The following is a 17,130-nucleotide window of genomic DNA, read 5'->3' as shown; positions in this document are numbered from 1 at the left end:
CTCATTCCTGTTAAAATGGCTACCATCAAGAGCACAAACAACAGCCAAGTTGTCAAGGATGTGGGAAAAAGGAACTCTTATACACTGTTGGTGGGAATGTAAGTTAGTACAACCTCTATGAAATACAGTATGGAGGCTCCTCAAAAGACTAAAAATAGATCTTCCATCTGATCCAGCAGTACCACTCTTAGGAATATACCAGAAGTAATGTAAGTCAGGTTAAAATAAAATCACTTGCACACCCATGTTTATTGCAGCATTATTCACAATAGCCAAACTATGAAAATAGCCAAGATTCTCAACAATTGATGAACAGATTAAGAAAATGTGGTTTTTATATACAATGGAATTTTCTTTATCCATAAGAATGAAATTTGTTGTTCGCAGGTAAATGCATAGAATTGGAGAACATCATATTCAGTGAAGTTAGTCAGATTAAAAAAACTATGTTTTCTCTTATATGTGGAATATAGAGCCAATACAAATACAAGCAATGTTATATATACTTAGAAATACATATAGAGCATGTGTCTAAAAGTGGAACTGGTAAAGGAGATCAAGGGAAGAAGAAAAGAAGGAGAGAAAGAGCAAATAATAGTGAAATACATCACATCTGTCTAGGAAGAAGACACAAGGAAACATGATGAAAACTGTTAAATACCACAGGGCAGGGGAAACAGCAAGGAAGTGCAGTGTAAGGGGTACATTGACTTAAGCACAGTGCATGTACAGGTATAAGTCAAAAATTCCACTGACCAATCAACTTAAACAACAAAGGACAAGAATGAAAAACAGGTCATCTTAAATGAAGTTAGCCAGGGTCAGAAAACCAAAGCCTGAATGTTTTCTCTCATATGTAGAATATAGACCTAATACAAATATAATTATGTAAAATAGGTTATACTAAGGGAAGGTTACATATGAGAGAGGGAGAGTAAAAGAAGACAGTTAAGAAGGTGAATATGGTTGTACCTCATTATATAAGTATGAATAAAGAATTAAAAAACCTGTTGAAATTACCATAAGAATCAAGGTAGAAAGGAGAAAAATGGAGGGGATGATCCAATTCATACACAATGCAATATATACATAGAAATGTTATAATGAAATTCTGTATAGACATCTTAAACAAAAATGTCTCACTTTGAAAAATGGAGGACAAGATGGTAAAACAGATCCCATCTGGGGTTAGTACCAATTGGTGTGTGGAACATATAAGGAAAGGGTATAGCAGGGTAAGTATAGAGGAAATATTATGTACTCATGTATGAAAATGGAAAAATCAGACCTGCTGAAACTATTCTAAGAATGGGAAGTGGAGGGATAAAGGAGAATGATGGAGGGGGTACATTTACCTAAGATATATTGTAAGCACTTTTGTATCATAATGTATATCTGGTACAAAAATAATATGATAAAAATATGATTTTTAAAAAGAAATTATTTTGTTTTCAGGTAAATAGATGGATTTGAAGAACATCACGTTAATCATTTAAGTCATTTAAGTTTTTGTCTTTAAGTCAAAAAGTCAAAGGTTGCATGTTTTCCCTCACATGTAGAATACCAGTAAGTTAAATGTACACAAAAATACATATGTGATCAGACAGAGAACAAGATTGTATTAGTGAGTCTGTCTGAGGGAACTATGGTAGGCAGGAGAGGGAAAGAAAATGTTAGAGAATGAAAAATATTGAAACATCCCATCTATATCTAAAAATAATATATTGCAGTGTACTGTAAGCTGTTGAATAATAGGGGAGTATGATGAGAGAGAAAAAGTAATGGAGTGGTTAGTCTGATTAAAGCACAATTATATACATGTCTGAAATGCCAAGGTGAAACCTACTTGAACTGCCAAACTACACTTAAAAAACATGAAGGACAGAAGAGTAAAATAGTCTTTTCCAATGGTGGGTACAAGTAGGAAAGGGAAGGCATATGGAAAGGGTGAATGAGGGTGAATATGGTGGATGTATTTTTTTCATATACGAGAACAGAAGAATGAAACTTGTTGAAATTTTTCTAAGAAGGATGGAGGGGGCTAGTCTAACTAAGACATATTGTAAGCACATATGTAAATGTTCACAACGTATTTCCCTGTGCAACTATTATATGCTAATAAAGAAAAGCAAAAAAAAAAAAATTAAAGGTCTTTACCAAAATAATTAGGCAAAGAAAAGAAACAAAAGACATCCAAATCTGAAAGGATAAAATGTAATTGTCTCTGTTGGCAGATGGTATGATTGCACATATAGGAAAACTCAATGACTCCATAAAAATCCAAACCAAAAACAGTAGCAATAAACTTTTGGGACTGATAAGTTAAATTCAAATGGCCAGCAGGTATTTTAAAAGATGCTCAATATCACTAATAAGCAAGGAAATGCAAATTGAAACCACAAAATTAATCTTTCCACACATGATGATGACTTTTGTAAAAATAATTTTTAAAAAGGTAACAAATGATGGCAAGGCTTTGAAGAAACAGAATGTCTACACACTTTTGGTAGGAATGTAAAATTTTAGGTAAAGTAGTTTGGAGGTTCCTTAAACACACAATTACCACGTGATGCGGTGATCCCACTTCCAGGTATTTATCCAAAATCTCAAAAGATATATATATAATCCTATGTTCATTGAAACTTTATTCATACTAGCCAAGAAAGAAAATTCTAACACTTGTATGCAGTATATAAAATACTCAGATTCAAAGAAGCAAAAAGTGAAATATGTTAGATGGATTCTGAGAAGAGAAAGGGAAATGGGACATTGCAAATCAATTGTCAGAGAGTTTCAAGGATGCAAGTTAATCCATTTTAGGAATGTGTTGTAAAATATTGTGCCAATACTTAATATTGCATGCTTAAAATTTTGTTATGAGGATAGAACTCATGTTCAATTTTCATACCAATAAAAATATAAACAAATAAGAGAAATACTTTTTTTAACTGCCTTTGCAATATGGAAGTCCCCTCTCCCTGGGGAAATACTTCATTTTAGAAGTTGTCAGAAGAATGTCAATTTCTTTCCTTTACCAATGAGTTCAGAGTGAACCTTTCAGTCCTGTGTGCAGCAAGGAAGCTACTGAATACTGAGACATTGGTTGTTTTCTCTGTCAGCTACCCAGGCACAGAAAATTTGAATTGCTCTTTATCAGGATAGTCCTGGCTCAGGTTAGTCTCTCTTCTTCCTTATTTCCTGATGGGAAAGGGATAATGTCAGTGTGCTTATTTTTGGCTATATTAGATTAGAACAATAATTCAAAGACCTGTTATATAACTAGAACATTTTAATATATGCAATATAACTGATATTTGCGTTCTAATTTATATGTATCAAAAATTGCTTAAGTGTTCTACATTCTACTGTGCATAGAATTACCTCACACAGTGTATTCATCTATTTTTTTTGACAAGAATGATTGAATACACTATGTTTAAGGAATGTGCTAGAGTCTGAGGTTACAAAAACATGTCGGATGCAGCACTTTTCCTCAAGGAATTCTAATAAGGGACATAGACGTGTAATTGATGATCAGTGTCATAAGTGCTATGGTCAGAATATGATATTGAGAGATATTGAATTACAGAAAAGGGGTAGCTAAATGAGATGAAGTAGTCAAGGAACTTTTCCTAAAGAAATGAACTATTTCAATTATACATAATAAATGAAGGAAATAATGAAAAAGGTATAAAATTTCACAAAACTGTGAGTAGAGGGATTAATGACCATTAGGGAAATAGACTGCTCTTTTGTATATCACTAACTCACGACATATTTTATTTTATATAGATTCAGCTAATCTTAATCATCCTCTCGTTCTTAAATATAAGAATATGGATATTTGGCCAGAGCTATAATAGTCTTCTTGGAAAATGCAGTGAAAACTGCAAGCTGAGGATGCAGAGCAAAGCAGATGGAGCCAAGGATATTGGCCCCGGGGAACAGCCACACATTCAGGGTAGCTATCCTCAACTTCTTCACTAGAGAGAAGGATGGATCTTCTGTGACTCAGAGCCCCATAACTGTAGTGGACTCAGTTTTATTCTTCAATTATCTCTTCTTCTTTTTTTAAAAATCTCCTAAATAAACATAAAATTCATGTGAATAATAGTTAAAATTTTTACAGTCCTCAAAGGTGTGTGCATTTCATCTAAGTCTCTCAATGTGCTGAGAGGCACGCATAGCTGCAGCTCCAATTTAAATGGGAGAATGTTCAAGGTCTTAGAGTTAGTGAGGAAGCATCAGGCTTTTTACCAGACAATATAAACTATATGTCTGGCTCTTGTCTAGGATGTTCTGCCTTCCTAACTATGTAAAAATTTAGGAAAAAAAAATTTCCATGCAAATCATAAAAACCAAATTACAATATTTGATAAATTCACTCTAGTTTTCTAAGGTATCCTTTTCTATATTTCTCACTCTCCCTGAAAAACACAGCATATTTCAAAAACTAAGCTAAATGATGCCACATATATTAAGTATATATTATAGTCACTATATTAGTGATATAAATAAAAATGGAAAAAGACAAACTCCGACAGTACCTATAAAGACATAAAACTCATGAAACAACAAATTAAATAATGATTTTTAAATTTCTTTTTAAAAATCTCAATGTCTGATTCATATTATTACCATTTCTGTACTGTTCTCAACTGATATAAAATTCCTCTTGTTATAAAGTTAGTAGACAATGAGTGAAGATACTTTTTTGTGCAAAACTCAGGTATTTTATAATTTCCAAACTGTACAAGACCTTAGAGAAAAAACATTCCCCTCACTTTAATTTATTGCTCAGAGAATTTAGAAAACTATATGTTATAGTAAGTTAATTACAGTTAGAATTGGAGTTAGATTTACTTTTCCTAACTATTAATCTAGAAATTGCTCCCCTACATCTCCTGCACAAAGAAAATCTTCTACTTCTATTTGTTGGAAAAGTAGGCAGCATGTTTAAGTGAGGTAAGTATCATGTACAGATCCAGTGTTCCAAAGTGTCTTTTCTCTTGTGTTCTTTAAAAGTTTAAGAGTGATTATAATTATTTTACTCAATGTATTAGGCAATCATATGTTCTTGATCTGGAGAGAGCTGATGGTTGATTTATAAATAACTGAAAATGCATACCTAATGTTTGCATTGACATTTTTCTGATGAATGAGTCCATATTTTCTGTTAGATTTTTAAAGTGGTTTGTGATCTAAAAAGATTGAGATCAGGTGTCCTTTCAAATGTCTTTAACTATATTCTACAGCATTTTTCCTTTTTACCATATCATGCTTAGTCTTTTGTTCTTATAATGTTTTCTTTTTCCTTGAGGAACAGATTTTATCTTTTAAAATGTGCCATAACATAGAAAGAGAGATGCCATACAGGCAAAGGGAAAAAAGAACGTCCAAAATTTCCCTTGAATAAAGATAATTATTCCACCCAGTGAAAGTGTTACAATGCTGGTTATTATTTTTATTTTTTTCCAGATAGCCTGGATAAAGCAGTTGAGATGAGGACATAGTCGCAGCTATTAAGATTCAGTACAACCCTGGCTCGTATTAGAAAGACCCAAAATGGGAAAACAAGAAAAGTATACTATGAATCCTCATCCTTCTTATCCTTTAGTTTAAAGAAAAACAGACCCTGTATGATAATCCTATGAGTTGATAGTATTTCACATGTATGTTTGAAACCAATGGAGTAACTATTCGTGAGACTTTCAAAAACACCAGTCACACCATCAGTCTCACACTCTTAACTAAGAAGAATTCAGCACAGTTAGGAGCCCCGTCCTAAAAAGAATTTCAGTATAAAGTAAACATAGGAAAAGAGTCCCCCTCCTTCCCTTCAAGAGGTCACATTTAAGGTTCACTGGCAATGTAAGATGGGAAGACCTGGCCAGAGTCCACCTGCTTGAAATTAAACAAAGAATTGCCATCTCCTGCATAATCATTGGCTGGTCTTTAAGGAGCAGCTCTTAATTCATTACAGAACCTCTAACAGGCTCGTAAAAGCCATTTATTGGTTTCTGTTAGTTTGAGAGTCATGGAATGGCTCTAACTTAAAAATAATCCTCCTAAAGTATGTGGAAATTCTGAGGGAAAATAAATGCATACATTACTTTGGGAAATCAAGTTCACCAAGCAGGTCTTTTTGTGCTCACCTCAGCATGGTGCTTAGCATCCAAAGCACCAGCGCATGTTATAACAATAAAGTTATTGCATATTGACCAGACCAAGTTGACAACCAACAAATGCTGCCATGAGTTGTATTAGGCTGAATAACAATCTTCTCCTTGGTAACTCATCAGTGTGTGTCTAATAAGTAGAATTCAATAATATTTAGGGTAGCAAACTCAAAATCACATTCAGAAATAAGACACAACATAACAAAATAGGAAAGAAAGCCTACATGTAGAAAAATATGCTGAATAAATAACAAAATAAAGATGAAAGTACACATTTTACACAAGGAAAAAGATACTGTCTTTTATTAAGGCATGGATAATTCTAGACAAGACCAGTTTTTTTTTTTTTTTTTATCCTAACTTTACAAGTAACACAGGACTATTCTTAAGGATAGATGGGCATTTATCACCCTCCTCTTTGATGGAAGGTGTTGATACATTTTTGGTGGTAGCTTAGCTACATTGGTCTTTAACTCTTTCAGAAGTTTTAGATGAAGCCTATTTGAACTTAGTGATTTATGGCCACTTAATTTCTCATATTTTTTCAATCAGGTCTTTGTTTTGATTTCACTGACAGGTTTTCACCTTCCTTCTCTGTACAAAGTAACTCCGGGGTAGATAATTCTTCATCATTGTGGGGAAAAGGCCAGCCACAAAGCACCCATTTAGTTCTTTTGCATTCTTTGCAATCTCTTTACATTGTTTCATTCCTGACATTGTCTAACAGATCAAGTCAATCTCCAGTAAATTTTGTATTTCTGATATTTTATCTCAAAGAGATTATTTCATTATGCTCATGGAAATGACTTTGCCTTTTTTGTTTTTAATATTATCTCTAAACATTAATACTATATTCTTTGATCACATCTCTCCACCCTCCCCAAATTCCAACATCTTTCCTTCACCTTATTTTATTTTCTTTACTCATGATCCTGCTAATATATTTTTAGGCAGCTTTTGTGTATGTTTTATGAGTTTTAAACATTTCCTACTTTTTTCCCTTTGGAATCTTTCTAACTAATTTTCTTACTGTTTTCCTTAAACTTTCATTTTGAAAATTTGTATATCTAAATACATTTATTTGATCTAATATTTTCTACAAAAATATTAAACTGGTATCATTGCTTCCATAATTTTTAAGTTATCATTTTTACTCACAAAGAGTTAGCAATTACAGAAGGTATACCAAACCTCACCAAGTACCAAACTTTGGTGCTTGTATAAAATATATTTACCCAATAGCATGACAATCTCCATAATTTTTAACAATGTACAAATTTCACTAATGATTAGATGACCTGTTTAATTGTGCTTTTCATGTCAAAATAATCAGAATAATAAGTTTCCCCGTTTATCCACCTGTAATCCCTAACGTCTACTACTGTGTTATGTTCTCTATAACATGCCTATGCTGTAATGCAAAGCTTATGTGTCTTCTATTTTGGTATGATAAATCAATCACAAGGAAACATAGGTTTCTTATTAACATATGCCAGTCACTTTGTGGTAATCTACCAACATGTATGCATAGTAAGTTTATTCCTCTTCATATAAATAAAACAATGTGTTTCTCTTCTCTAAACATTTCTATATAATGCCAAGTATCAGACAAGCCAAACTGAGCAGTGGTGAACTTATTTTTACTCTTTCTAGACTGAATAAATCTAACTAAATAGTTTTCTATTACCACAGATCATCTTTTAGAAGACACCATGGAAGAATCACCACATTCCTAGTACAACTAAAACACATACAAATATTTTAGCAAAATCTTAAAGGAATTTTGAAAAAAAGTCATAAATGTAGCATATGCTTTGCTGTTACTTGGGAAATTTTCTCTGAAGTAGATATCAGAACAAATACAATCCTCTGTTTTTCTTATATGGATACCTCAGCTTGCCAGAAAACTTGCAGCCATCCTTATACTTTCTCAAGTGCCCTTGGTTTACAGAAATCCTGGCTCTGTATCCATCTATTGATATTTGCACCTAAATTCAGATTCATAGTAACGTATCTCTGGAGGGAACTCAGTACTTTACAAAATATATAAAATTTAGACAAATGTTATTTTTGAATGTATCTTCCCCAAATTCATATTTTGAAGTCTTAATCCTAGTACCTCAAAATATGGCTTTATTTGGAAATGGGGGTCATTGTTGATGTAAATAGTTAAGTTGAGGTCATATTAAATTAGGATAGGTCACAATCCAGAATGACTGGTACTGTTATAACAAAAGAGATATTTGGACAGAGAGACATGCACACAGGAAGAATACTACATGAATATTGGAGGTTCACTGCCTCAAATCAATGAATAAGCAGAAACTTAAAGAGAGGCTTGGCACAGATTTTTCTCAGTGCCATCAGAGGACATACAACCCTGTCAACACCTTGATTTTAGACTTCTAACCTCCAGAAATTTCAGATAATACATTTCTGTTGTAACCACTCAGTTTGTGAGCTTTTGTTATGGTCCTCCCAGAAAATTAATGTCACAAAACTCAGTAGAGTTCATCAATATCAAATACAGATAGACAAACATAACTGTGATGAAAGAAAAAGGAAATTTATAATACAATTTTAAAGGACTATTATTTCTTTTTGGTGGAACTGGGATTTGAACTCAGGGATTTGTGCTTAAAAAGCAGGTGCTCTTCTGCTTGAGCCATGCTTCCAGTCCATTTTGCTCTTATTATTTTGAAGATGGGGTGTTGTGAATTATTTGCCCAGACTATCCTTGAATTGCAATGTTCCCAATTTCAGCTCCCAAGTAGCTAGGCTTATAGGTGTGAACAACTGGAGCTGTGCTTGAACTATTATTTTTTATTTGAAGTGTGGAATTTTCTATAAGTATTAGGTAACTATCAGCTTGCTTTTCAAGATCTCCACGATATTTGTCTCATATCTATGTCAGTAGTGCTTTATTACACTATTATGATCATTTGTCTTTAGGTCTGTCTCTTCCACTCATCTCAGATCTGACAGAGCTAAGGCTAGAGGCTTCTTAATCTCAGAATCTTACAATGGTACTTGACACATTGTACATGTTCATAAAATGTCTTCAAAGAATGATAAAACAAAATTTGCCACAATATTTTAGAATTTTAGCCAAGTAGTTCCATCTAGTAAGTTTTTCACTCAAAGTAGTTATTGGGTCCTATCCAAGACACATGAAACTGTTCAAAATTCTGGACTCTGACCATATCTTTTCTAAATATCGTAACTTAAAAGGAGATATATTGTCTTTTTAAAAGGTCCTTAGAGAATCAAATACACTGATGGTAAAGTGAACTGAAAGGTAAGAGTGCACAGACAGAAAACAGTCCTTGGCCTCTGAACTACATTTCTATTTGTAGATTCGTAGTTGTTGTCTGTTTCTCAGAACCTAGTATTAAGAGAAAGTATAAAAATATTGCCATGTGCTAACCTCTATTCTAGACGCTGTTTGTCCTGCCTGGCAAGGGATGGAAGTGTGCAAGCTGAAACACGCATCTTAATATGAACCAGATCTGGCAGGGGTTTCACCACTGTATCTTGCCAGGTATTTAGGCTTTCCATATAGTCTTCTGTCTTTTGATGATCTGCCTATAAATTCTTTCAGTCTCTGAGTCTAAGTCCAACCTTGCTCCTTCTCCTCCTCCATTTGACCTCCACTGTGTTTCCTCTGCCTTTTACAGTCCAACCCAAGCTACTATGGTTTAATCTCAACTTCATTTTTGGTGCATCTGTTTCACTGTGTAACCTGGACCACGGTATTTCCAAGCACAGACTGGTAACTTGACTCCTGTTCCTGATAGATAATTCAGTTTTATTTTGCTGACACTGTGTCTTAACCTACTAAGCACTACCCAAGACATAGCAATTCACTACCAGTATGGAGACAGAAACTCCTAACCTCTGTCCCTGCCTGTTTATGACAAGCCTTGCATTTCATCTAATAAGATACATTCCCCAGATAATTATGCACTTGACATAAAGTATTGCTGGCAGTTTCCTGTATATTAACCACATGGAAAGAAATAAAATATTTATAAACACAGTATTTCTCAATCTCATGAATTTATATCATTTTTGTTCTACTTATATAGTAGAACTGAATAATTGTACTCTGTACAGAAACAATTTCTTCTAGATTTTTAGGGAATTTCCTTTTCCATGAAATTTAAATTGTTTAGAAAACATGTATGATTTCTCTACCATTATTTTATGTTATTTCAAAAACATCTGATATAAGTATAATGGAGGTTGAAAAAAATCTTTGTTATACCTACAATGCATATTAAAAGTTGTTTTGTTGAACTGGTAAAATGTTTTTAAATTGTATTAGTTTTCTAAATTTAGAGGCAATGTATTCCTCACTTCCACCTCCCCCTGCCTAAAACAAAAATATAATTCCTGAATTTCTAGTTCATCTTGACAACAAACAAACAAACAAACAAACAAGCTAATAAAAAACCTCAATGGATTTGCCAATGTCATGCTTACATTTCCACATGGCTGGAGTTAAGCTCTGAATTGTTACCTTAGTTTGAATAGTGTCTACCTCTCCATCTTCTTCCTACCAAGCTATTTCACCCATCAGAGATGGTTATTGGCTCCTGTATGAACATAAGTGATTTGTTGAAAGTTTGATATTTTGATGTTTTATGCAAACAGTTTTATGCTCTAAGTCCTATATCCTCCTGAAAATAAAACATTTTCAGCGATATAATTATGCTTATTGTCAGGTATGCCTTCCACATGCTGTGAACGTGTCCCAAATTTTAGCTTTTTCTGAGTGCAGACCCTGTGAATATAGGGCTTTTATTCTATAAGGAAAATCATCAATTACATTTTGTAATGTTGTTTACCAAAAATGCTTCGATCCTTTCTAAGGGTATTTATTACAAAGGAAGGCAGGGCGAGAATCCACTGACAGACAAGAGGGCACTAGGCTTTGTATGAAAACCTCAAGCATCTAAGAGTTACTAGCATGAAACAATTGGTGTAAAATGTTTTGTATCTGATCCTTTCTACCTTCTGGATTTGAGTTTTAGTTTTTCCACTGACTAGTTCTATATTTGTGGATAAAGCTCAGTATGCACAGCCTTTAAATTCTTAATTTTCTGCTTTATTTCCAAAGTTCCACATGTGATCTCTGAAGACACACTGGGATCCTTTAAGACCTTTGTTAAGACAGGTATGGTGGCATATGTCTATAATCCAGCTATTTGGGAAGCAGAGATAAAGAATTGTTGATTGAGGCCATCCCAGGCAAAGATAGTGAGCCCCTATCTGAAAAACAAACTAAAAACAAAAGGACTGGGGTCATGTCTCAATTGGTAGATTGTTGGCCTAACAATGTGAGATCCTGAGATCAGTCTCCAGTACTGGAAAAAAATAAAAAGAAAGAAAGCCTATCTAAAAAACAAACAACTCCCTCCTTACCCCTACAAAAAAAAAAAAAAACCCTTTAGTAACACTCCACAATAAACCAGAAATTATAATTCTAATTAGAAAATTAAAATTCATGCCCACAACCATGTTTTCAGTAGCAGAATTTTGTAAAAGAATTTAAATTGATAACCCCACAATTTAATAGCTTGAATATTGACTAATTTGTAAAATAAATATCATGTTCTTCAAAATATGTTAAATTTCATCCTAGAATCTATTCCAACTCCCTATGATTTTAAATGTATTAAATTACAATACAGATCACTAACACCTTCCCACTTTCTGTTTTATTTTGAAAATAGGCTCTTCCTCACCCTCAGGTAATGGAAGTCTGAAAGAAAGAGTTGTCTTCATCAAGATAGGCAATCTGCCCTTCTTCTTATGGCTGATTGTACTACATTTCCCCAAATATGCTAAAAAAAAATCTGGAAGTTCTTTTAGCTTCCTCTGCCTCCCTCAGCCTATAACTCCAACCAATCATGAACTTTGTACATTACTCTTGGCCCATCCATCTGCTGCCAAACCTGATGCTGTTTCCTAATGGACTATGTCCAAGACTTGGCCCCTTAAAATTCTGCTATAATGTCTTCAGAATGCTGTTTTTGAAAAATGTGCTTAGTTATTTCTTCCTCCTTCATGAAACCATTGTCCTCTTTCATGTAGCAACATGAAGACAGTATATCATCATGGACAAAGGCACAGGACTTGGGGAAGGTGGCAAACCAGCACCGGTCTACAATTGCTTATTCTGTCATCATGGAAAGTAGCTGACTATGTCTGAAAGGTAACAATCAACCATCTCTACATCCTTCTTTCTTTCTTCCCTCCCTCCTTTTTTTCCTTCTCTCTCTCTCTCATCTCTTTCTTTCTCTCTGTTTCTTTCACAGTTCATCTATGTGGCCCAGTCTGGCCTCCAACTCAATATTCATAATGCTGAAATTACAAGCATATGCCATCGTGCCTGAGCTGAGAAGAATGTTTTCAATGTGAGATTTTCATATTCTCTAGTTTGAATGTAATTAAATTGCCTGAAATTAAATTCTCATTCAAGAACATTTTATAACTGAATTTCAGGACTAGGACTATCTTATTTACAGAAAAAAGTTCAATTTGCTCTATCAAACTTCTTTATCAAAATGAAATATACAAAAATGAAATTAATTTGTGTTGAATTTGAACTTGTCTTTACATCTATAAGCAAATATTATATTTAACTCTTTGGTAGGTGACGAGAAAAATTAAATCATTTTGGGAGTCTACTCATACATGCACGTAGATAAAAGATTTTGTTATAATTCTTCTCAAATATTAATGGTTCTATTTTCCCTATAGTTCCCACATACTGACAAATTCAAAAGATCATGTTCTTTAAAGTGAACAGAGCAGTTACCAAAGGAATTACACTATTAATTTTAAAATTGTTTGATGATTCAAATATCATTTTTAAAAGTTTTATTTTGAAATAATGTGTTTTTCTGAGATCTACTTCATCTAAAATAGCATTTTGTTCTTGAGAAATTTTTCCTAGAACTCCTTTAAGCTTAACTCTGAAGAGATAAACTATTACAAACTTTAATGTCCTCTTTCATGATGTGAATACCTGTTGGTGGGACTATGTTAAGACCACCAGCCAATTTCCTATGTCATATAGTGTATCATGTGTTAACAATTTTCGGTCACTTTTAATCTGGTTTGCATTCAAAATGGTAAAAGAGAGGTGAAAGGTCTGACTTAAAAAAAAAGCTTCCCTGGGCCAACCAACCTTTTTAATTTTCTGAATTTAAGTTAATTATATGCTTTGAATTTAATGGAATTATCAACATGTTCACTTTCATTGCAAAATAACACTTCTATTCAGACAAAAATCGATCTTTAATGTTTATCTAGGTCTTTATAAAGAGGACAAAGAAGGACCTAGTGTTATGGCAAATGTACTTCATTGCTCAAATTAAGAAAATAGGTACATTTAAGGTTTAATGCAAGTAATCTTTTTTCAGGAAAAAATACGTAATAATTTTGTTATATTCTTTTGTAGTTTATGTATAAAATTTGTTCGCCAATTAGATGTTTATGTCAATTTTACAGTCTTACTTTTTGATTGTAGTTTTATTATGCTCCTGTTGCAGTAACTTATTTACAAAATGGAAGAACTATTTAGCATTAAATAGGTAAATATTTTGACTACTTAATGTTTTAAGCTCCAATATAAAATTAGCCCAAAATGAATAGTTCTTAACTTTAAACATTCATATGGGGTAAGTTTTAGAATTTATATGTTAAATATGAATATCAGCTCATTACTACATTGCAAATTTCATAATCACATTAATTCTATTTTCATCTTATCAAAACAGATGATTTTATAAAGGTTTAATGGATTCATTTAACTTTATTACCATAACCATGTTTTTAGTTATATTTTTTGTTTGCTTCCTTTGCAAATTAAAATTTCATTTTTGAGGAATCAAGAAGAATTTACATAGGATACTAATGAAATATGATGTAAAAGTGGTAAGAATGAATAATAATTATACAAATACTTTAAATATTTGTAATATTTTTTCTTTTACATACAATGTCAAATATAGTAGTTCATTAAGGGGATATGTACTTCAAAAAGAAGTAATAAACAGGCTTGTGGATTTTTGACAACCCAATTAATGAAGAGAGTTAAGTATGAACATATCTTGAAAATTTTTTTATTGGCAATTAGATATAAAACATAACAATGAAAATACTTTTAAACTCATACCTCTAAATAAGGACATTCATGACCAAACCTATCACTCAAATAAAAATGTGGTCATAGGTCTCCTGGTGCTTACTACAAACTGTGTTCTTACATTGACTGTACAGAAAGAAGAGCTGAAGTAAACCTACTCCATGTACACACAGCAGGCCCTGTGCCTGGTCTGTCTGGTTTGTAATGTGAATGTGACATGGGGTGTATTGTGTATTGTAACATAGGATGGGAGAAAAAGGAAACATATATAGAGAGACATACACACACTGAAATAAGCATTTCCATTTTGGTGATAAAAAAAAACTATAATCAATAATGATCAGTGATGATCATTCTTTTCTCCTATCAAGATGATGATGGTGATATTGTAATGGGTTCATTGAAGTGCCCCTGACTATCCCTCCCTAATCATTTTTTTGTGGCAGAGAAGCCCTTCCTTAGGTTTCAGCTAATGAGTGGCGGGAAGTCAAAGTCCACTGTGAGGTTGCTGCCTGGACCTGTACCTAATTCATCAAGTCAAGACCTTCCAATTCCACAAATCCCCAGCTCCACCCCCATTGAGCAATAAACAGAACGGAGACATCAATCCATATCCATGATATGGTATGAAGGGTTGACCATGAAGAATGTAACTGTGCAGATAGGAAATATATTTATACTATAAATGTGAAAATATAGAAAATGTTCAGAACAACCAAGGAGACTTGTGATGTCATGAGATAGATTGGGGGCTTTAGTTTTTGCCTCCACCCCCACCAGTATTTTCTCTAATCATTAATTTATTTTTGCCTTCCAGTCTTTTCTCTAACACCCATTCTTTTCACATACTTGTAGTAAGCAACTTCCTTTCCTAATGAATGGGTTTATATAAAAAGAAAATTAAAAAAAAAGAAAAAAAGAAAAAATAAAGAAAAAAGAAAAAGAAAATCCATCTGGGCATAGTGGGACATACCTGTAATCCCAACCCTTGAGAGGCTAATGCAGGAAGATTATGAGTTTGAGGCTAGCCTGGGCTACCTAATGAGGTCCTTTCTCAAGAAAACTAACTGACTAAAGAAAGAAAGAAAGAAAAAATGGGCCCTTTCAATGTAAGAAAAGACCCTTAAAAGCCTTTCATATTCTCTGAGCATGAGAAGATAGGTATTTGAGGTGGTACCCTCTCTTCCATTTTCCTCAGGGCTGGGCTTCAATAAACCTGTTTCCTTTCACTAACTCTGCCTCTCTGGTTTTCAGTGGAACAATAAGCAATATGGACCTCAGATTCTGGGAAACTTTAAATATTTGTACACTCAATTTTCTCTCCTTAGGAAATCCTCTAACACCCAATGTTGCAAGCATAAATTTGTGGGTTTCTTTTTTCCATTAAAGAAGATAAAAGGATTGTTTCGGATGAAGGCTCCTCAGAACTTGGTTCACCTCATTAGTTCACAGTAACATTATTGAATGAAATATTTAAAATTCACTCAGATAAAGGATGATTTTGAACATCTAAACTTGAATGAGAAATGTGTCATCACTTGGCTGTTCTACATTTCACTCCCCCTTCCATTTTAGTCTTTGTCATACTGTAAGTTCTCTAATGTAAATCTTGCTCTAACTCTACAATTAAAGAAAAAGTCCTGCACATGTGGAATGAGTAAATTTATAATGTGTACAGCAAGAAGACTCAGAATAATTTTGGAGTTAAGATATTTTTATGATAGTCATTATTTTCCCTTAAAATTCCTTCAAGGATGAATTATTTATCAGTGTGACTAATTTGGACCGCACTTTCAACTCTGGTAAAGTAGCAGCGGCTTAAGTAATACAGAAGTTTGTATCTATAGTTGTAAGCAGTCTTTCTTTCCAGACTATCAGTTGGTGCAAAGTACAGATTCTATATTATTTTCCAATACCAAATAAATGCTGAAAAAGGCAGAATAATGTACCTACTTTTAAGACACTCTGGATTTTCCATGAGATGTTTATTAGTCATTAATCAGAACCTTGTAATGTAGTAAAGGAAAATCTTTATTCTGAGTTTTCCAGGGCATAGCTAACTTCCAGGGGTTATTTTAGATGAAAAACCAAAGAAGGACTATTGGAGATAGCAATTCGTCATTCAACAATGGAAGTAACAACACAAGAGCGGGAATGTAAAAGTTAGGGCAAAGAAAGACACACTAGTGCTGAAGTTGTGAACCGAAGTTCTCTGAAGACACATCTGTACTGAGGAGGCTGCAGACTGGTCTTGGCTACCTAGAACATTGTGATTCTAGAGATGTTGCAGGTTGAGAGCTAAAATTATCTTAGGGTATCATCAGTTCCTTTTTGTTGACTTTTAAAATTTTTGTGTTGAGTAGGGGTACATTGCTCTGTTGACCTGATGACCCCACCAATGTATTTGGTAAATGCATTCATTCATGACTATTGTTCTGTGACTATAAAATAAGTTTGTGTAACCTCTTCTCTTGTGAAACATCACTCAGGATAACTTGAATTGATGTCCCTGGGTCATGCTCACTCATATTTGAATAAACCATTTTCTTATTTCTTTAAAGTAGGAGTTGTTCTTTTACATTGACAAGATATATTTGCTTAAATTTTGGAATCTAACAAAAAAGATAACTTGGGAGATAACTCTTTTTATCATCTATTCTATTGTAAAAACACTATTCAAGAATTAAATAAATAAGTAAATTTGAAACATATAAAATGCCTCTGATTTCCTAGACATTTCTAGTCATTGATGAATCTGATTTTTTCTCTAAAATATTGTCTTTCTTGAGACTC

The 17,130-nt window shown here is 33.3% G+C and overlaps 1 non-coding gene across 1 annotated transcript; it reads left to right on the top strand.

The window, feature by feature from the left end:
* The first annotated feature begins 14,423 nt into the window (after positions 1 to 14,423).
* On the top strand, positions 14,424 to 14,551 carry LOC141421154 (small nucleolar RNA SNORA51). Its single transcript, XR_012445825.1, has one exon. It is a non-coding gene; the product is annotated as a small nucleolar RNA SNORA51 (small nucleolar RNA).
* The last annotated feature ends 2,579 nt before the right edge of the window (positions 14,552 to 17,130 follow it).

Source organism: Castor canadensis, chromosome 2, assembly GCF_047511655.1.
Source record: "Castor canadensis chromosome 2, mCasCan1.hap1v2, whole genome shotgun sequence".
NCBI lineage: Eukaryota > Metazoa > Chordata > Mammalia > Rodentia > Castoridae > Castor > Castor canadensis.
The sequence above is the reverse complement of the archived record's forward strand: the minus strand, read 5'-3'. Positions and strand labels throughout refer to the sequence as shown.